The 22902-nt window shown below is 41.4% G+C and overlaps 1 pseudogene; it reads right to left on the minus strand.

The window, feature by feature from the left end:
* Window positions 1-12698: 12698 nt before the first annotated feature.
* LOC122792758 overlaps window positions 12699-22902 on the minus strand; it is a 149130-nt pseudogene continuing 138926 nt past the window's right edge.

Consider the following 22902-nt stretch of genomic DNA (forward strand, 5'->3'; position numbering starts at 1 on the left):
ACCATAACAGCTACAAACAAATGCAATCTGAGGGTCATGCTGCTCAACGCTAGAAGTCTAAATCTCAAAATGCACTTCCTTAAATCACTCCTTAAAATGGAGAACATCGGCATTTGTACCATAACAGAGACCTGGTTCAAGGCAGCAGAAAGCACCCCTGCACTACCAGGCTATAACTCATTTCACACCTTTTGGCCCCAGAACTTGGACTGAAGCTCCAAAAGCGGAGGTGATTCCATATTCATAAAGGATGAGCACACCTCCAGACTGGTAGCCTAACATAACGCATCTGAGATACTTCAGATACAGCTAGCATTGGGTAAGACAGCGATTAAGGTCGTAGCCTGCTATAGGTCCAAACCTATGTCCAAAGATTCACACTCCATGTTCCTAAGCACCCTGGAGAATATTAGGATCCAACCTAACACTCTCATACTGGGCGACTTCAACTACCCCTCCATTAACTGGGAAAACTGTTCATGTACCAGTACACTTCCCCAATGTTTCCTGGAATTCATTAATTCCAATGCCCTGGAGCAGCTTGTTCTTACCCCCACTAGAGATAGCAACATCCTTGACCTGGTCATTACTAACATGAGCGATTGTTACTCTACACCAATAGTCAACTCCTCCCTGGTTAGATCCAACCACAAATTAATCACCTTGGAAATCCACGCCCCCCCCCCACACCCCGCAAAGGTAACCACCATGGAAAACTTCTCCAAAGCTAACTTTGGGCTCCTAAAAATAGAGGTGGCTAACTTCACTGCACCCATGCAAATAGAGAATAGTTGCATGACTGCCAAATCATACACCAATGCACTGTACAAACACATACAAAAATGCATGGATCTTGCCATACCCAGTAAAACCAAGACACTCTCCTCCAAAAAAGGAAGCCAATCGGGTGGTCTCCTGCCATAAACAAACTCTACAACAAAAGGAGGAAACTGATGCAGAATAAGGTGAAGTCCCAAGACTGGAAAAACTCCCGTATCAGCCTCAACAAAAAATTTGAGATCCCTTATCAAATCCTTTAAAGCTAGCTATGAAAACAGAATTGCAGCAGATAGTAAAGAGAACCACAAGGCCTTCTATAGTTATGTAAAGAATCTTCACTGCAATACCCAGATTTGCTCTGAGCTACTGCACAATGGTACCTCCTATACCGAGCCAACAGGTATTGCCAATATACTGTCCGACAGATTCAGTGCCAACTTTACCCCTCTCTGCCCCCAAAGGACCAGTCACAATACCAGTAGATTGCCAGGCACCCAGTATTACTGCTGCACAGGTTAAAACAGCACTGTCCAAGGCCAAGAATACAGCTTCTATGGGACCTGACAATATCCCTGGCTGTGTTCTACATGAACTACAGAGTGAACTGGCACCTTACCTGCATGCCCTGTTCAATCACAGCCTCACCTCAGGCTTTATCCCTCCCAAATGGCACACTGCTACAGTCATACCTCTCCACAAAGGAGGAGCAACTACAGACCCTGGGAACTATCACCCCATTATCCTGACGAGTCTGATATGCAAAGCTATGGAACGCATCATCATAGACCTAATAAACAAGGATCTAGGGAATCTCCAAACTCTGGATCCCACAAAGTTTGGTTTTGTGAAGGGTAGAGCATGCCTGCTCAACTTGGTCAACTTTTTTGAGTCAGTCACCAGAGCTGTGGATGAAGGCAAGGTGGTTCATGCAGTCTACCTTGATCTGGCCAAGGCCTTTGATACCATTCCCCACTCAGGAATCATAGAAAAACTCACTAAGCTAGGGATCAAACCCTGTATCACTAGGTGGGTTGCAAACTGGCTCACAGGTAGAACCCACAGTGTGAAAGTAGCTGACTCCAAGTCAGACTACCTACCAGTTACGAGTGGAGTCCCACAGGGTTCGGTCCTGGGTCCTCCCTTGTTTGGTATTTACTTCTCTGAAGTCCAGGCCAACACGAAGGGACTCTGACTGACAAAGTTCGCAGATGATTGCAAGTTGCAAGCTATTATTAACTCCCCAAGTGATGTTGACATCCTATAGAAAGGCCTCATTGAGACCAATGATTGGTAGGGTTGCCACCCCTCCGTTTTTTTTCCAGACTATCTGTAAATCAAATTGATTCTCTGGTAGTCAAGAAAACACTTTACAAACTCCGGTATTCTGTTTCAGAAAAGGAAACAGACTATCGTAGTTTGTAAATCGTCTGATTTACTATGCTTTTTTATAGAAAAGCATAGTAAATCAGCCAAAAGCAGGCATTAGGAATGGCAAAAGAGGGCTTTCCCTGTCTGATGATGTCACAGTGATGGCACAAAATGGGCAGGTTGTGGATGGGAGAATGGGCGGGAGTGGGCGTGGATACTGGTAATGAGAGGGATGTGGCCTTACTCCAGTTTAAGCCACAATGAAAGGTGGCAACCCTAATGACTGTGTCAGAACTATGGCCTTAAGCTCAATGCCAAAAAATATGTCATCATCCCCTTTGGGAAAAACCTGGTTCCCATAAATTACCACATCAGCGGTAGTCCACTGAACACAGAAGGTGTTATAAGAGATCTGGGAACACAGGTTGACAGCAGCCTCTGTTTTGACCACCAAATTGCCACTGTGGTCAGAAAGTCCTTCTATGTGGCACATCTCATTACTAAGGGTTTTACATCCAGGAAGAAAGAGGTCACTGTCTTCCTCTACTCTTCATTCATTAGGCCAATCATCGAGTATAATGCCCCATTTGGCATGTACCTCACTAGAGATCTGCAAAGACTGGAGAGGCCACAAAAGTACCTCACAAAGAGGATTCTAGACCTTAAACATTTGTCCTATATGGACAGACTCAAAAAATCCAACTATTCTCTGCCTCATATCGCCTATTTAAAGGCGATCTCTGCTTGACTTACATAGCCATGACTGACCTAGCTCTGTTAGAAATGCTACATCTAAAGAAATCCCAATCCCTTTGAGCGACATGGTCCAGAGACCTCAACCACATTACCATAATCAACAGAACATACTGGAGGGACAGGTTCATAACCCAGAGACTGCCCATAGTATGGAATAGACTTCCCATACAACTCACTGGCCCTCTTCAAGAGAAATTTTGATGAGTGGATGGGAAATGGAAAATTCACCCCAGGGATCACTCCAATGGCTTTACTCGACAGAGGCACTGGAAACTAAGGTCAGGTGGCACAGTGCCAGGGTAATCCTATGGGCTAGGCTTGTAAAAGCTCCAGGGCCATTAGCCTAGTGCACACTTATGAACCTATAAAACCATTCAATTGATGGCTTTCTCGATGTTTTAATATGTTTGTGTCTGTCTTTCAGCTTTTCCCGGTTAGGGGTCGCCGCAGCAGAACTCCGGTCCGCTAATGATTGGCAGTAGGTTTTTACGTGCTGGCTTGCCAGGCCTAATGCACAACCTTCAATGAAGGAATGCCCATTCACGCATGTTGACACACAGAAGGCGCTCTAACTGAGAATCGAACGGGCAACATCTAACTGTGAGGCGACAACGCTACCGCAGCACCACCACCACAGTTACCTCGATACAGTGCTCTTAACTGCTTACCATCATGGCCATGTCCCCCACCATTTGACTTTCTGATGTGTAGCAGGTCCATTAGTATTGGGTCAGAGAATGTCTGGTATGGCAGACACAGGTCATCTCTTAGCAGTCTGTAAGAGACTGAGCATATCGACAGGGTTGTGAGGTGGTCCATGTATAACAATTTTTTTAAGCCTAGTATCCTTGTTAAGTATTTCTGTGAGTGTTCCAACTGCTTCAAGTGTCTGGACAGATATTTGTCAAAGGGAATTCTACTCAATGACTGGCTTTATGAGGGATGAGTAAGAGAGGAGAATGACATCCTTGGACATGGAAGCAATCCCTTTGGTAATGAGTGCCCGATATAGGATTCCTTCTTCACAATGGACACACGTTGGTCAAAGGTTAGGTCACTGTCCACATAAGTTCCAAGATTACAAACAACTTGGGTTGATCTTAGGAGTGTATTATCAATGTGGTAGCACCCTGGGGCAATTGACTTCCCAATGGACACAATATTGCATTTTTTGGCATTTAGCTTTAGACCATGATACTGGCACCAGTTACTTATTTGGGATAAGCTTTCCTGCAGGATGACTAAGTCTTTTGGGGTTTCAATAACTACACCTAGTTTGCAGTAATCTAAAACATGGTCAGTCAAAGCCCTTTAGTAAAGGCTTTAACTTCCAAGAAGTAGATACCAAACAGGAGAGGCCTCAGTACTGAGCCCTGAGGAACTCCAGTGGGTAATGATCCTTTAGTGGAGGAAGCTTCACCTATTTTGATCTCCTGCATTCTATCTGTGATCTAGCTGGTGATCCACTGGGTGATATAGAGGTTTATTACATTTTTCTACTATTTTAGAGTAGGGAATTGTCAGAAAAGCCTTCAAGGGGAAAGATGTTTGAAATCTTTAATAAAATTATTACAGTTTACTAAAATTACATCTAACATATTAGATCTTTTGGTAGGATTTGTAAAGTTTTGGTCCATGCAGTGTTTGTTAATGCAATCAGTTAACATGTTTTCATAATTGTTGATACTGAATAATTACCCTCAATCAGTATAGTTAAAATCATCCAAGATTAGTGATATCTGTTCAATTCTAAGCAGTTGTAACTCTGAAGGAAGGATTCTGTGGTAATCTGTTTTGAAATTAGAACTTTTATAAAAATCATATATGATAACTATGTGTCCGGAACTATGAACTGCCCATTGTAATATTTCTACAACAGAACTGTATACAAGTTCAGAAGGAAGGCAGAAAGTTTCTAACATATATCATCTCCCCGAGCGCAGATGAGCCACTTCAGTATTTATCTTATCCTATAAAGAATTCAAATTTCAGTAGTGTTTTCATTAGTAGAAAAGCAACAGTAATATCTACCAGAAAATTTAAAACAATAAAATAGTTAATCTTAATTGTCAAACTCCCGGCTTAGTTTGAAGCAGATTATGTGGCACTGACTTGTTACATCTTTGTTAGAAAAAGGATTATTTAAAAAAGCGCATGCATTACTAACAGGTTTAAAGAAGAATATAAATGAAGTATCTCATAACATGAATGCACTCTCTAGGGAACAAGTTGCTTCACCAGTCTCCTCCCAGTATCTCATTTCTATCTTTTTTTTTTTTACTTAGATGATATGGATAATGACTTGCCTGCCCTAGAAGCTATTAAAATAAGTAAAGATCTAATTTTTTTTGGGGGGGGGGATCTTAAGAGGGTAATAGAGACTCAAGACGCAATGAGTTTTCATTTACATGTCAATATATTTTCTAAAATAAATTCCAAACATTGTGAGATATTGCCTGTCTCTCTGCACCCATAGATTAATTGAACACTCACAGGTGAGTGCTTCATTGCTACATTTCTTGTCATGTAACATATGGATGTCTGACAGGGGGAGGTGGATCTTCAGTTGGGCTAATGAGTTTAGAGTTCTAATTCAAAAACCTTCTAAATTAACTCCACCATTTAACAATAATTTGTTTCAGACCTGCCATTTTTAATTTGGCCAGGATGAATACACAGGAGTGATTATCAATAGAAATCAAACATGAAGCACCAGTTTCTGATGATCACGTTTTTTACAAAGAACAAGTACATAAAATGTGCTGAACTAAACCTTTCTATCCTTATTTAATTTTTTTGTGTATTTAAATTGACAGTTTAGATGAAATTTAATGTAGAAACAACAGTTTGTACTTTTATATGGTTTAACTTTTGACTAGGCATTACTCAGGCGTATCTAGTTATCTCACAGTCAAATGTCTGTAGTAAATAGAATTGTGATTTTCCACATTTTATTTTTGTGTTAAAAGTCTACTGTCTTGCTCAGTGATGCACCCACACCTTCTAGATTGGTCTCTCACTGTGGATTTGCTACTACATCTCCCTCATTTATTTGAACCCCTGGTGTATCTGTTCTATTATCTTTGTTAGACTGCAACTGTACTTATAATATTTAGATCTGAACTATGCACAGTGGAAAATTAAAACAAACAGTGAGGAATTTTTGGTTTCAGTGACACTGAATCTTGCATACAACTTCTGACTGAGACATTTCCACAAAGATGGAGGCTGGCATAATGGTTAAGGTATTTACCTCACAGGTAGAAGGTACAGAGTTTGAGCCTCCTCTTAGAAGGGAAATTGTCTAGGATTAAATTGGTCTGCAAGAGCAGCCAGAATAGTAATCACCTATGAACCTAATGTGGACCACATTAAACATAGGCCTAGTAAATAAATACATGTGAGGCAAACAATACTGGCAGCTCACTGGTTTACTTCAAAGTTCGAACTCCTTTCATCAGATGACTGACCTGCCTAAGTTACACAACTGTTAAATGTATTTCTCAGCCCCATTTTATAATAAAAAAACTACTATATATAAATTCCAAATAGACTTTAACTATATATTTTATGTATTTGGTTTATAGCTACTTTATGGTGTAGTATTCTGTCATAGAATACACAACATGACCCTTTAGATAAAATGCAATTAGCTACAGACATTATGTACAGTTACTACATCTGAGTGTTTTTTAAGGGTTTTATTATATTTGGTTTAGTCACCTTTAGTGCCATGTAAGAAATTGTAATTCACAGCATCTGATCTGAAATACATGAACTCATGATAGCTCCTGAAAATGATTCTGGCATAACTGATTAGCTAAAGTCAATTTCACAGGAAGCTCAGGTACCTCAGACACCAAACTATGTGGCAGATAACACTGGCTTGATACTTCCTGCAAATGTCTCCAATTTAGGGGGCAGGATTAGCTTAATGGTTTATTTAAGCCTTTACCTCAGAGATACATAGTATGGGGTTTGATTCTGATATCTGATTATTAGCAAGGCTTGTAATAGTCTATAGACTAATGGACTAGTATTTCCCCTATGAACCATACTTACTTTATTCTGCACATCTGCTTATATTTTCCTTGTACAATGCTTGAACTTAGAATCCGATAACAATTTGATACGTTCCTTATGTATGACATTTCTCTCTGAATTTCTCATTTAATGTCAATTTCCTTTTTTAAAAACTGTTTACATTCTGCTGCTGTTGTGTAGCTTCTGTTAAGCACCTATAAGCATGTTGTGATCAGTTCTCATGCTAGGGATGTCCAGATATTGGAGCATAATCGTGGCATTCCATGCACTACAAAAGAGCTATAAATAGTTTCTTCCCATCTGACAGAAGTACAGCTTCTTCTGATACTTTGGCATCAAGTCAGTCATGGCAATGTGTTACATCTTCCAGAATGAACTTCTGATTAAAGAATTACTGAGAATAAGCCTAATAAATTAAACAAAATTATATAGACTTGTTGCTACAGCTTTATGTACAAGTGCCCAAATCCTCTGGTCGTGTGACTCATATCCCCACATGACACTGCTTCTAAAGGTAAACTAATGGGTTTTCAGTTTGGTGTTGAATCCTGTTCACATAATTTTTTTTTTTTTTATCCAAGACTTTTGAAATGTCTTCTACTGGACATTACATTGTGAACCTTTGTAGTGGAATTACATAATTCTTCCTTGTGAGTTCATTCTTTTTTTTTAATCATTAAGAAAATTACATGCTGTTCAATAAGATAAATTCAAAATGTGTGGCCATCAGTTAAGTCTGCCCTGATTCTGAAAGACTTGCTTTCAGTGTGACTTACTTCAGTGTAAGGCCTATCTATAAACAGGGTTACATTGGGAGCTAGATTCCAAAAGACCTGCTGACAGCAAGTCTTTTGGAAATGGGCCCATTGTTTTTGGTTTCATGAGAAAAGTATGTGAAAAGTTTGTGCAAAAATTTGAAGAACACCACAACAGTACCTTTGTATTCAGTTTTGCAAAACATCAGCTGTTTGTAGTATTTTCTTACTTAAATACGTAGGTATTGTTTCCGAGTGTCTCATCATTCCGACAGCTGATATTTTTAAAACTCTTTACAATCTGAAATGAAGGTGTACCAGTTTTGCTCATAACGTAACCTCATGAAATATGTATATATGTTGATGATTACTTATGAAATATTTAAAATGAATAAGTTATGTCACTCTTTTCTTACTCTGTTAACTGTCACAAAGTTTAGTTCAGCACCACCTTATATTCCCATTCATGTGCCACACTCCTTTTAACTCCCCTTAACATGGCAATACAAAGGCTTCTGAAGGCAAAATCCATTTGTGTAAGGCCAGTGCCCCCAAAAACACATGTTACACATGCTGCCATTGCAGCCAAAATGTATTCATCATATAGTAACAGATAACCAAAGTAACACTGTAGAAACATTATGCCAGTCTCAGCCATTATACAAAATATAACCACTAGACATCACTAGCGTACTCTATTTTTCCTTGGGCATGCTTGACCGTACTGATGCCCCTTACATTTCTTTATTCCCTTATTTTTCATTTTTAAACACAATTCGATTAAACAAAATCAGCATAAAATAGACAAATAAGTCTAGATGTGCACTGAACAAATGTAAACCAAAATCAAGACAAATACTTCCTACTAAAGAAACCCAGGATGAGTCTCTATCCATGAAATTTCAATGTTCAGTAATACGGACCTCTAGTAAAGGAGCTACTCATGCTACTCTGTAATTGAGGAATTTCCTAACAGTTTCAATAGCAGCTGGAGCTATTTTCTATTGCCACAGAAGTCTAGAAATGATAGCAGACCATGTGATGACTGTGCTAGGAAGCAAACTCTTCAGTTTCAGTAATTCACAAAGGATGATGAATAGGAGATGCCTTTTAGGAATAATACTCAAGTCATTTCCCTGGCATGTATGAGAATCATCCATGGAGTTTTAATGCAATGAAAAAAATCCTGCACCATGGCAAAGAACTTGCAAATGCTTAAGCCAGGAACCTCTGTCTACACAATTGTAAATGCAGATGGATCAAATTCCAGACTGGTAAGACTGGGTCAGATAGCAGCCCTTTCTGCTGCCTGAGGGATGAAGGAATGACCCACAATGGCTATATTTATACCTGCAAATGAAAAAAAAACATGAGACAACTTATAACATAATCTAAAAAATGCTGAAGGGAACCAATGACTTATCATCTTTGAGTTATATAGACTGGTCTTCCTTGGCCAGATCTGAAACCCTACAAATTCTGAAGGAATGGGAAGAATACCCTGTCAAGGGTAAGCTCTGATACATCAGAGACTTCTGCAAACAGTCTTCCAAATCTTTGGGGTGAAAAGGCATGTCTGGAAGGAAATCTAAAAAACATACCCTATAGAGGAAAGGAATTTGCAAGGCCCTGAAGCATCTGAAAAGATCAAACTGGGTATAATAGGTGGGGGATATTTATTTAAAATCATTTACTGATCCCTGTTCACCTGATTGGTCTTAGAACTGTGGATCCACATCAAAAATGAATCGGGCAGCACAGCAACTTCATGTCACAGTAAGAACAGAAGACGTTCCTTGACTCTGAGCGCTCCCAATACAAACAACAGAAAAAAGTTGCAAAAACTACATAATAACCATAACTATTTGAAATCCCACGGGTTTCTCACAAAATAATGTGTAACAAGAGCTTCCCTGTTGGTCTCATGGGATCTCTGGCTCTGCCCAAAACATTTTCCCAACTTATTAAAATTCTGCTAACTAACCACAATTTGTAAAATCAAGAAGGCACAAAACATTTTCCTAACTTGCTGAAATTCTGCTAACCATCTACAATTTTGTAAAATCAAGAAAGCTTGAAACCTTGGAGAAAATGCTGAGAAACAAAAGGTGAACTCAGATGGTCCTTACTGCTTCCTTCTTACAATACTTTGACAAAGCAACACGAGCCACCAACAATGGGGAGCAGACAGCATCCTGAGGAGGAAGTGTAGCACAACATTTTTTGAAAACCAGAAATTCCACCCAACAGGAATTCTTTGTGCTGTTCACCCATGAATTGCTTATGAGCAACTAAATCATCCTTCTCCAATCAGTCATATCCAAGAAGGTATGACTGTGGGTTTTCCTTGAGCTTCTAAAACCAATCAGTGGAACAAAATGAATCTGTAAATGAGAAAATCCATTTACTAAATTGTTAAACCTCCCCAGAATGTACTTGGGTTTTAAAAGACAAATTGATTTTTAAACCATACAGAACCAAAGCCCACAAAACAGACAGCACCCAAATGGATTTTGATGATTTCTTACTGAGAACCAAAACCACTGCTTGGTTATCTAATTGAAAAGTGATGTTATGATTGATGAACTAGTCAGGCTATACCACCGATGCTACTCAAAGGGGCATGATCTTCAAGAGTATGATGTATTTCTTGCACTCCTAAGACCAAGAAGCTAAACTCCTCTGCCCTCATAAAAAAAAACCCATACCCAAACCACCATTGGCATCAGTATATATAAACACAGGGCCTAAGAAGACAACCACCCTCCTGCACAAGGAAATTCCATTAAATTCAGCCAAAAAGATTTTTCATATACAAATATCCATTTTTACATGATCTGAAATCCTCACCCAATGATGCTTTGGTATATTCCCTCTCAAAAAAGTAGCAACCAATCTGGTGAAATCTTACTCTGACACAACTGATCTACAAGCAAAATTGAGCAGAACTAAAAGCTCCATGGCTTTCTTAACCTGTACTTTTTTCTTTCATAAGAATTTTGATATGGCCTCCTTCAGCCAAAGGAGTATCCCTGCAGATAAATGAAAACAGAATCCTGTCCATCTACTTCCAAACCTAGAAACACAAAAGTTTTTATAAGGCCTTCTAGCTTGTCTGCTACTAAGGGGACTCGTAGGTCTTGTCTCAAAGTTATGAATGACTGTGAACCTTCCTCCACACAAGCTGTGCCTTCACCTACTATCAGAAAATTGTCAAGTTAGTGGACCTCAGGTTGGTGCAGAACTTGCTATAGCCAGCACTACTGCAAAGCAGTGCTGAACATCTCAGACATTGTGCAAGCTACTGAGCAACCTGTGGGCATTGCTATAGCAAAGTAATAAAACTGACCACTTTGCATGCCCAGAAGGGGCCAGTCCATTTCCCTGACTAGGAGCTAACAAAAAGCATGCTTGATGCCTAGTTTGCTTAACCATTGGTATTTAGACCTCTTTACAACCCTAATGTCATCATCTATGGATGCATACTGAACACTGGAATTTGCCTTGCAGGTTCCAACATTAACCAATGCCCTGTGAGGAAAGATAGATGATGTATCAGTCAGTATTCCCCAACTCTTTTCTTGCGTACCAGACCAAAAAGAGATATTTGAAGTGTAGCAAAATGGCTGGCACAAAAAGGTCTTAAAATCCTTCTGGCTAAAGTTTCTGTATTAAATATTCCTTTTAAGATATCTTCTTTCCCTATGATTGCTCTCAAATTCTTACAGTTAAAAGGAGAACAGGATACAGGTGACTTTAAAGAAAGAAACAAACATAAAGCCCTCTTCCAGCTCTTCCATAGTCACCTTGCTTGGGTAGTCCTGAAATAATATGGAAAGTACATTCACCTTGATAGGGGAAAGTCTACTTGCACTGGTGACCTCTGGGTAAAGAAACCCCATGACCACAATGTGATGGGTGACCACTTTGTAGCCATTGATTAGGTATTTCAACTGAATGGATCCTTCAACCCTAACATTCCCAGAATGCCCAAGCTGTCTTTCTTTAGACCACCATTTTACAACTGGATACCGTTTCCATCAAGCAAAACAAATATGTTTGAAACAGCATGCCAGCAAGGTACAATGACCTCAGTTAAATGTCCAGCATGATGTCAGTTTATCCTAGCATCACCCACATGTAGGAGAAAATAATGCTTAAGTTTGTCTCATCACACCAAGCCAGGTGACCACATGACATTCATCCCATTATTGGTTCTTAATTGCTTGCAGTCTGGGTAACTTCTGATCATATTGGAACCATGTTGAGCCCCCCACCCCGCCTCAAACTGATAAGCTTCCCTAATGATAAGGAAATATGTTAAGAGACGAAGAGTATGATTGTGCACACTCTGTCTAAAATGGCTGCCATAAATTAAAGAAATCCAACCTGCTAGTTGTCCCAGTTATGAACACATGAGCAAGCAATCTGCTTCTGACATAAAGTTGCAAAGTCTGCCACTAAATCCTTTGCATCAACCACATCCACTTGCAAAACACTTTAGATACCTTCCAGGTCAAGCAAATCAAAAAATCCACAAACTCACTCTTTAAAATCTTATCTTTAATGTGAGTTGTGATGGCTGGGATATAAAAAGGGGGAGAAAATCCTGGAGGCAATATCCCAGGAAAGCTAATGGCCTGACTGTCAAGCATTGCAGGGACCTTTTACAACACTGCCTGTGATAGGGGTAACTGTGGAAAAACGTCAATGGTGCTAATAACTGGGGAGATACTCTGAGCTGCCTCAATCCCTCTATCCTGCTACTTGGAGGGAAACAAACTCTTTTCTATAAACAAGTCAAACACCTTTGCTCTCATCTGATCGGGCCCCTAGAAATCCTAAAATACACGCCGCTTCTAACTGACTTTGCCTCAAAATATTCACCATCTCATCAGCCTCATTACCTTACTGCTGTTGCCCTGGTAAAGGAGCCTCAAGAGGGTCTGGAACAGGGCCAGGCACTTCTGTCTCGTGAACTGTCTTGCGCTCTCTTCATCTAGGTCCCTTGCTGGTAATGCCATCCTCCACCAAATTTGCTTCAATATCCAGTACCTCTTCAAAACTCCTTTTGGCTGATGAAGATGAAGCATCTCCATTAGACTGTTGTCCATCTTGGACCACCTCCTCAAAAAGCGGTTTCACCTGAAAGTGATGCTATACCAAGAAAACCTCAATTGGTGCCATCTCCTAAAAACATCTATCTATATATCTAACTATATATATATAAATATCTCCAAGAATAACTAGTAATTGCTAGAATAACAAAGTAACTACAACCACCAAACTGGGTAAATACTTGAGGCTCTATTTTTTTCCCAATAATAGTATCCAAGGACTGCCAGTCAGAAGAGACATCTAATCCCTTACCCCCCCACCTTACATGCTGTTTTCCTTCTTAATGTGTATAATAAAACATACATAGCTGTCCACTGAATCATGCCAAATCCCAACCAAAAAGACATCCAGCAATAACCAGTGACAATGACAGATACTTTTGATTATATCTTTTTTTGCACTGTTAACTTGAGACATTAACAGATAAGAATATCTTAATTAGCTCAATGTTCTTGGAGAAAGAAGGTCTGACTCTAACTATTGTCCTTAAGTATAATTCACGACCTTTTCCAAAGCGACTACTTTTAGGAGGGTTTAAGGAGAACTAAACTAATCAGAGCCATTTCTGGTTGTTGGGTCTTTTGGCTTTTCCTGATTAGGGGTAGCCACTGCGGATCTCTGGTCCGCTAATGATTGGTAGTAGATTTTTATGTGCCGAGTTGCCAGCCCTGATGCACAACCTTCAACGAAGGTACGCCCATTCACGCATGTCTCCACACAGAAGACGCTCTAGCTGAGAATCAAACAGGACAAAACAGCACTAAGAGTAACATCATGTATTTTCTTTTTTATTGCATATAATAACAGGCTGTATGGCAGCTGTCCTCCATGGAGGATTTGAAAGTAATCAGGACATATTCAAATCCTGCAATTCTCCAGTATAAAGATTTAAACTTTGGTTAAGCAAACTGATTTATGTCACACTCAGCCCTTCAAAAAAACTTTTCTTTTTTTTAAATACCTTCAATTCTGCTGTGCCTTTCTGGATGCAAAAACTCTGCCATTTAAAAGAGTTCAAGAGCAAGCAACAAAAACAAAAAAAAACAAAAACAACCTCTTCTCCATATTCAACCCTACCACCTCTGTACAGAAGATAGGCACCACACTCCAAGGGAGAGAAAACCTGAAAAGGAACAGTAAGAGCTACATAAGGTAGGAACTTGCCACATTCCACCCCAAAACACACTCATTCCCTGACTGAAATTACCTCAAAGGAGAAAATCTGCCAAAAGTAGACAAGGCAGGAGTGGGAAAGGAAACAAAAGTCAACAAAATCAGCTAACAACCCTTAATGGATGAAAAGAACTGACGCAGTGAGTTAAAAGTAATCAACCAGAATCGCCCCAAACATTGTTCTCTGACTGTTTTTTATATCACTTATGTAATATATATATATATATATATATATATATATATATATATATATATATATATATGCTTCAATGATGAAATGTTCAGTAGTGATAGTGACATAAACAATGGCATTAAGGCAGAAGTGTCAGTTAGTGTCAGTAACTGAAAAAGGGTAAAAAAAAAGCCTGCCAAGGCTGTTTAAACAATAAACTGTGCAGTGACTGGGAACTCTAATGACTTGAACTGCCTTACCTGCCATATCGAAACTTATTTCTCCATGTTAACTTCTGTTTTTTGTTTATATTACTTCTACATCCTCTCCTTTGTGTGCTCTCTCTCCCTCTCTCTCTCTCTCTCTCTATATATATATATATATATATATATATAAGATGAACTTGGCAATGTTGACAAATACCCAACTAGCAATTATATAACAAAACCTCAACCATACTGTTGCATCACAAAATTACTTAACAAACTATGACTTACACAATAAGCAAATGAACTGAGTAGGGGAGGTTGCTGGGCAAAGCAACTTGAAGGCAGTGCTGCTTAATTAACACTAACAGTAGAATGAAGCTTAGTTCAGCATCCTCTTATATTCCCATTCACATGCCATGGGGCTTGCATAGCAAGAAAAAGGTTTCTGAATGTCAAAATGCATTTGCTTATGAAACACATTTTTAGGAGATGAAAACTTGTTTACAATTTAATGTTAACAAGGAAATACACACAAACTCTAGAAGAAAAACATTAAAATTGATACTAGATAATAGTAGCTATGGACACAAGGTGCCTGGATGGAGGCTGGAACTCTGGCCATTAAGAGTCTGCTGAAACAAGTGACTAAGACTATCCCAGAAGCAGGTAGAGGGAGACTTGCGAAGCAAGCGTGAGTCAGACAGAGCATTATTGGAGCTCTAGGAAGAGTGGGCTAATTAGTAGGAACGGCTTCCAGTTCATATCTAATAGAGAGAGAAAAAAATTATTAAAGGACAAAGATCAAAGGAACAGTACAGAAAGCTAAGGGACTGAATCACTGAGAAGGGTTTGGGTTTGTGTGCAGGGAGCATTCTAATGGTAACTGGAACCGAAGTGAATAGAAAGTCATTGATTTATAGAATGAATCAACTGTCAGTTTAACTCTGGAAGAAACAGCTTGATGTTATGTTGTCCATATCTCGCCTTCATTCTTGCTGTTTGAGCTGTTTCTCAGCTGTATACTACAGCTCGAGAGCTTTTACTGGCTCGAGGCTACCCCTAGCCCAGCATGCCTAGCGGTAGTTACCCAGATCTCGTTTGCCGCTTGCAGCGTCGAGATTGCGGATACTGGCTCAGGCTAAGTGTTTTTTCTTTTATTATATTTGTGAACAAAATTTTCTAGTTTAGCTTATCTTTTTTGTTAACTGTAGTTGTCCTTCATATTTCTACCTATCCCTGTCCCATCTGAGTGACTTGCTTTTGTGTGGATTAACCGTTTTTCTCTCTGGCCTTTCCCCTCTTCCAAGCCCATTTAAATTAGAGGGTTCTTCTTCCTTTTCTTGCCTTTCTTTAACTGTTAAGGAGTTGCCATTTAAGTTAGAGGCTGTCCTTAGGTGGAGAGTTTACTGTTTAACTTAGAGGCTCTCCCAACTGTTTTTCCTGTCTGTTTAAAAAAAAAAAAAGATATTTTTTGTCTGTTATTGCATAGTTTTTTTATTAGTAGTCTGTAGCCTTAGACATCATGCTGTTCTCTATTATGTCCAAGGATACTACCAAGGATTCGAAACCTTTGGGTTTCAAAAAGTGTGACTCGTGCTGCCAAAAGATGTCCCTTATGGATGGGCACACGAGTTGCGTATATTGTTTAGGATTTGTTCACCTGCAGGATTCATGCTCTATCTGCCATACTTTTAGTTCACGAGTCCTGCAGGAGAGAAGAAACAAGTTAATCTTGAGAGGTTTACTGAAGAGCCCCTTTGAAGCTGCTATGGAGGGGACTCAGCCAGCAAAACAATCAGACAAAGTCAATCCTTCATCCTCCTTGGCTCCGAGTTTGAACCCATCTAAGGACAAGGGCAAGCCACAAGCTAAGTCTGACCCAACTTTCGGTTCCGACAAGACATCTTCACCTATGGCCGCATCTTCACAGATGCAGCCATAGGTGAAGATGTCTTTTGGTTCCGACAAGACATCTTCACCTATGGCTGCATCTGTGTTTTTGGAGCCAGCAAGGTCCCATAAGCATTCCAGGTCTCCTGCATGGAACCGGTGTGGTCTGCTCCACAGTCTCCATTATTACAATCTGTGGTGGGCAGTCACCGGTCTTCAAACCATTCCTCTCGGTCATCCAGGAGCTTCTTGGATGATGATGTGGAGAGGGTGGTAAAGAGGCTTCTTAGGACACCAGCATTAGCCAAAATACTTTTGGGCCCATCCCAGATGGAAATGGTGCTGACAGCCCAAACAACACCTGTCTCAATTCCTCCTCTGAGTTTGGAGCCGGACTGTAGTAGAATCGTTGGTTCCGGTAACCTCCTCTGGTCTTTTGGTTCTGACGACTGCTCCAATCTCCTCGATATGCCCTTCTATTGAGGGATCTGGCAGCCAACACTCCCTTGTCAGCTCCAGGGGGGGAGCAGCATCGGACTCTTGTCTGACCCTACTCTCCCTCTCGGAGCTTCGGCACAGATCAGCTCGACTCCTACATAGGCCTCGGAGCCATCACCCTCAGTTCGGAGGAAGTCTCCTGCTTCTTCAGAACTGGAGATTCTTTTGGGTCGGGACCGCGATGCCTTTGAGGTGATGAGGAGTGTGCTGTCTACTGAGACAGCTCCACCCTTGGCTCCATTGGCTCCTTTGCCTTCGGTGCTGGTGTCCGCCTCCGATCCTCCCCTCCTCCCCAAGCATAGGGAACCCATGCTCCAGGATGCCCAAATGGGTGATCCCACCTTGTTTGAAACCTCCCCTGAGCATCCCTCAGAGGAGGTCCCTCGGAAGAGGACTTGCAAGAGGAAGCATGTGGACTCCCCTGAGTCCTTGACATCAGACACAGACTTGGATGACTCAGAAGGGCCCCCCCCTGAAGATGTCTCTTTTTCAGATATCTTAGAAATCCTTAGACAGAGGGGTGGCTGGAAGTCCCTTGCCCCTTCTGAAGATGAGTTAGTGTACCTGGATGCATTCTGTTCCTGACCCCCCACCTCTTAGGTATCTCCTCCTTTCAACCCACTATTGCACGTAGTGAGTCGGAAGGCTTGGAGCTCTCCAGACACAATGGAACCAGTTTCGCAGAGGCCCAATAAATTCATTACAGCCCCTGAATACAGGCTCTTCTTATCTAAAGGTGTTCCCATTGATGCTATGGTGTTGGCAGCAGCCACCAAGAAGGAATTAGCGGAAAGTTCATCTGTCCATCCGCCAAATAAAGAGTCTCGTATGATGGACAGATACGGGAAGTGTATGCTTTCTTCAGTGACCTTTACACTCAGGTCGCTGAACTATTTGTCCCACTTTACAAAGCTTCAAAGGGATCTCCTCAAGGAGTTAGGAGATACCTTACAAAATCCTACAGCTGCAGAAGCCTCGGACAAGGTGGCCTCTCAGCTTGCAACCTTGACTTCAGTGGTTAACTCCATCATGTGGCTAATTTCTTATGCAGCCGATGGGGCAAGCAAGAGGCAGGCACAGGGGTAGCCTTATGCAGACATTCCTGGATGCACCTTTGTCATTTTGTGGAGCCCTTCAAGTCTTCCTTTACCAATGCCCCCTTTGACAGTTCGTCCTTGTTCGGACCTCAGGTAAAAGAGACTCTTACCAGGTGTGAACAGGATGGCAAAACTCTCTCTGCTGTGGGAGTATGTTTTTTTGTTCCATCTAGGCCCTATCCTAAAGGCCAGAAGAGCGGGAAAATGTGGTCCTGGAAATCCAAGGGAGCTTTGCCTGACAAATATGGAGATGTTTCCCCCAGGGGCAGAGGGGAAAATAACAATGGAAGACGCAGGCCTCGCAGCAGGGGGGGGGGCTATGCAGTATCAGGGAGACAGCGATACCTTCTGTGGTAGGCCCTTCCAGCACTCCTGAAGGGAGGCCTGACTGTCTGACTCGGGACAGTCTGGGGACATTATCCTTTTACCCAAAAGCCTGGAAGACAATCACAGAAGATACATGGGTACTATCCATAATATCCAGAGGTTACAATATCCTCTTCTCTCAACTTCCCCTGTCAAAAAGAAAACACTCTATCCCAGATGTTCCACCCAGTCTTCACGATCAAGCAAACCTAGAGGTTCAAAGGTTGCTAAGATAAAGAGTCATCCAGGAAGTCCCCACAGACCAAATCGGATCCAGAACTTACTCTAGGTTCTTTTTAGTTCCAAAGAAAACAGGGGACTGGAGATCCATTTTGGATCTCAGCAGACTGAACAAGTCAGTCAAGAAAACAAAGTTCCAGATGGTAACACTGCAGTCCATTCTTCCCTTTCTGGGACAGGACAATTGGATGTGCTCTGTCGATCTCCAGGATGTGTACTACCACACAAAATGGACAGACAGTCAGGGAGATATCTACATTTCCGGCTGGGAGCCAGTCACTATTAGTTCAGAGCTCTGCCTTTGGTCTTACCACAGCCCCCAGGGTGTTCCCCAAATGCCTGGCAGTAGTTGCGGCTCACCTGAGGCATCAAGGATTCCGGGTGTTTCTATATCTAGATGACTGGCTCCTTACTGCCACCACCGAGCATCAACTAATCAGGGAAAGGGAATCCACAATCCACTCTTGTTCTCAACTTGGGATCACCATACACTATGAAAAATCTGCCTTGTTGCCTTGTCAATTTATTACCTTTATAGAGGCAGATTTAGACACAAGAGCCATGATAGCAAAGCTGCCTCAAGAAAGAGTATTAATAATCCATCGCCAAGTTGTTATGCTGTTCACACAAAAGAGAATTCAAGCAAGATTTGTCCTCAAGGTCCTGGGTTCTATGGCAGTGGCAATCACTCTAGTCCCTATGGCTCACTTCCACATGAGAAGTCTACAGTGGCTTCTATTTGCACAGTGGTCATTCCAGGATTTACCCGTGTCACATCAAATTCCGATCACGGAATCCTGCAAAAGGGATCTGGAGTGGTGGCTTCACTCCCCTATGGTGACAATAGGCAGGCCATTTCTACCCCCCCCCCCAACCTGTAGCCACATTGACCATGGACGCTTCACAGATAGGGTGGGGGGGCATTATCTGGGACAGACTGTTCAAGAGACTTGGCAGGAACATGAGTACCACTTGCACACCGATGTCCTGGAGATGACACCGGTGCTCCTGGTGTTGCAAGTACTTCAGAACTCTCTACCTACAGGGACTATAGCAATTAAAATGGACAATATGTTGGTAGTATGGCACATCAACAAACAGGGTGGAACCAGGTCTTACCCTTGTGTTGAGAGGCTCTACGTGTTTAGCAATGGATGATGTCTTCCTAATGCTTTCTGGTTGCAATGCACATCCCGGGGAAATCCAGCGTGATAGCAGACAAGCTCAGCCGGGCTATCCTGATGCCCCATGAATGGTCCCTGAAGCAGGAAGTTGCGGACTTGATTTTTTGCAAATGGGGCCAGCCATGCTGCAATCTGTTTGCCACTCCCCTCAACAACAAATGCAGCAGCTACTTTGCCTTAGTCCCACCACTGGGATAGTCACCCAGGGACACACTTGTTCATGATTGGCCCCCGGGACTGCTTTATGCCTTTCCACCTTTTCCCCTGATCCCCAAGGTTCTTCAGAAAGCACAGTCACTGGGTTGCAAGTTAATCCTCATTGTCCCTTACTGGCCTTGTCAGATATGGCTCCCATTCCTTTGGCCTCACCTGCAGGGGACCCTTGGATCCTGGACCCAGTGCCAGATCTTTTGATACATCAGTTGGGGGCTCTCCATCCTTCCATTCAAACTCTCAAGCTCACAGCTTGGTTTCTCCACTTCTGGTCTTAGCCAGGCCTCCCGATGTTTCTCCAGCAGTTCAACACATTTTGATTTCCTCCCATAAGCCCACTACTAGGAGACTTCATGCTAGTAAATGGAGGAGGTTCTCTTGTTGGGCAGGCAAAAATCAGGTTGATCCCTTTACTGCTCCCATTTCAAAGATTCTTGAATTTCTTGCTGAAACCTTTAACCAAGACTGTGACTGTTTGGGAGGGAGGCCTAATGGTTAAGGTGTTTGCCTTGCAAACATAAGGTGCAGGGTTTGAGTCTCACAAGGGATAACTGGCTAAGCTTAAAATGGCTTGCAAGGGCAGTTAGCTTAGTACTAATCTATGAACCTATGAACCTATGAATCTATGAACCTATGAAGCAGCTGCAGCTACTATCCGAGTTCAGTTAGCTGCCATTTCAATTTCCATATGGGAGAAATGGGTTCCAATATCATGTCCCATAGGTTATGCAAGACATTTCTAAGAGGTACTACCCTATTAAGACCTCCGATAATAGAACCTCTCCCCCAGGATGTAAATTTAGTTCTTTCTCCCTTCGAACCATCTGCTTCTTGTCCACTCAAATTTCTGACTTGGAAGACCCTTTTCTTGGTTGCAATTACCTCAGCTAGAAGGGTTTCAGAATTACAGGCCTTATCTATTCATCCCCCGTACTTGATTTTCCATAAAGATCAGGTTTCTCTCAGAACTAACCCCTCCTTCTTACCCAAGGTATGTTCTGACTATAATTTGAATCAATCCATAGAGCTTCCTGTGTTCTTCCCCATTCATGGCAACAAGGCAGAGTATAAGCTTCATCAATTGGATGTTCATAGACAGTTACATTTCTATTTACACAGGACCAAGGACTTTAGAAAATCTGACCAATTGTTCATATCCTTTGCGGACAATAAAAGAGGTTGTGCAGTCTCAAAGGTGACTTTATCAAAGTGTCTTTCAGACACTATAAAACATGTTTACGAGTTGCGTAAACAAAAACTTCCAGGGAAAATTAAAGGGCACTCAACAAGGGCCTTGTCTACCTCTATTGCCTTTCAAGCCGGATTGCCTTTGGATTCGATCTGTGCAGCAGCTACATGGGCTAATCCTCATACCTTTATCACTCATTACAAAGTAGATGTGGCCTCCCGGAACAGGGCATCCTTTGGTTTCACTGTCCTGAAGAGTTTTTTCCAGTGAGCTACCCAAGAATCAGGTCCTGGGGGTGCTTTCTCAAACAGCAAGAATAAAGGTGAGATATGGACAACACAACATAACATAAAGAAGTTATGTACTCACCATAATGTTCCATGTTTGTTGTCCTTGATCTCACCTTCCTTCTTGTGTCCCACCCTCCTTCCTCCTTCCTGGAGGATCAAGAGGAATCCCTTGTTTTATTGGTTATGCTGGCTGGGTTTCCTTTATACCATACCTTATGGTTAGTCTCAGTCTACTACTATTACTATTGTGGAGGGATACACAACATAACATAATGAAGTTATGTACTCACCATAATGTTCCATGTTTGTTGTCCTTGATCTCACCTTCCTTCTTGTGTCCCACCCTCCTTCCTCCTTCCTCCTTCCTGGAGGATCGAGAGGAATCCCTTGTTTTATTGGTTATGCTGGCTGGGTTTCCTTTATACCACACCTTATGGTTAGTCTCAGTCTACTACTATTACTATTGTGGAGGGATCAAATCTTTATATGTAGGTGTCATCGGATATGTAAAGTAGAGTATATCTCTTGTCTATTTGTATGGTCTAGTGTTGGGTTATTGCAAACTAGATCTGGGTAACTACCACTAGGCATGCTGGGATAGGGGCTAGCCTCGAGTCAGTAAAAGCTCTCGAGCTATAGTATACGTCCGAGTCGGATCCGAGGATCGGCTCTGAACCCAAACAGCTGAAACAGCAAGAAGGAAGACGAGATCAAGGACAACAAACATGGAATGTTGTGGTGAGTACATAACTTCTTTTTCTTGTTTCTAGGGGCTGGGTATTCCAAGTAAAAGAGTACTCTCAGCTATGCCCCACTCATACCCCCAGTGCTTAGAATAACAGAACTAACCTTCTGCATGTTATTCTAGTGCTCAGTGATTACAGCTACAAGTTGTGCGTATTGTCACAGGTCACTTCTGGTTTGGCAGCTCTGATCTTGTGGGAATGTGGGTGGAACATGGCAAATGGCAGACTTCGTGATAATTCAGTAGGAAAGTCATATCCTAGCTTTCCTCTACACATTGTAAACATCTATTTTGACTATATCTGAAAAAATCATTGATCATTTATAAAGTAAGAAAGAGGTAATTTTCAGCAACTAGGAATTTGGATTGTCCTGCAAAATCTCAGTTATTAGTGTACAATGTTTTACTTTCACCTTTTAGGAATTTGGAAACATGATAACTGTTTCATCACTCATTTTATCCACTTGTCTTTCTGTAGTTTTGTTTTTTTAGTCTTTTTTTATTGTACTTTGATTTCTGAACCCTTTTCTGAAACTGTTTAACTCCTGTAGTTCACTTACAAAAATAAAATAATGGCAAGAGATGTCACATCAAATCATAGTAGGCAGTAAGAAAATTGTAGCTACCCTGTCAGATAGAAACACTAATAAATGGCCTAAAAAGGTGATGGTTAGTTCAAAATATGCAGACTAATAGACAAACAATTGGAGGGCAGGAAGAAGAGATGGTAGCAAGGAGAAAAAAATGTCAGAGGAATGGAAGGTAACCATTGCAGTCCTCCAAAGTTCGTCTGAGAGATCTAGGCAGACTAACTG

The sequence above is a fragment of the Protopterus annectens genome, chromosome 2.part0 (assembly GCF_019279795.1).
Source record: "Protopterus annectens isolate FY-2018-M chromosome 2.part0, PAN1.0, whole genome shotgun sequence".
In the NCBI taxonomy this organism is placed as follows: domain Eukaryota; kingdom Metazoa; phylum Chordata; order Ceratodontiformes; family Protopteridae; genus Protopterus; species Protopterus annectens.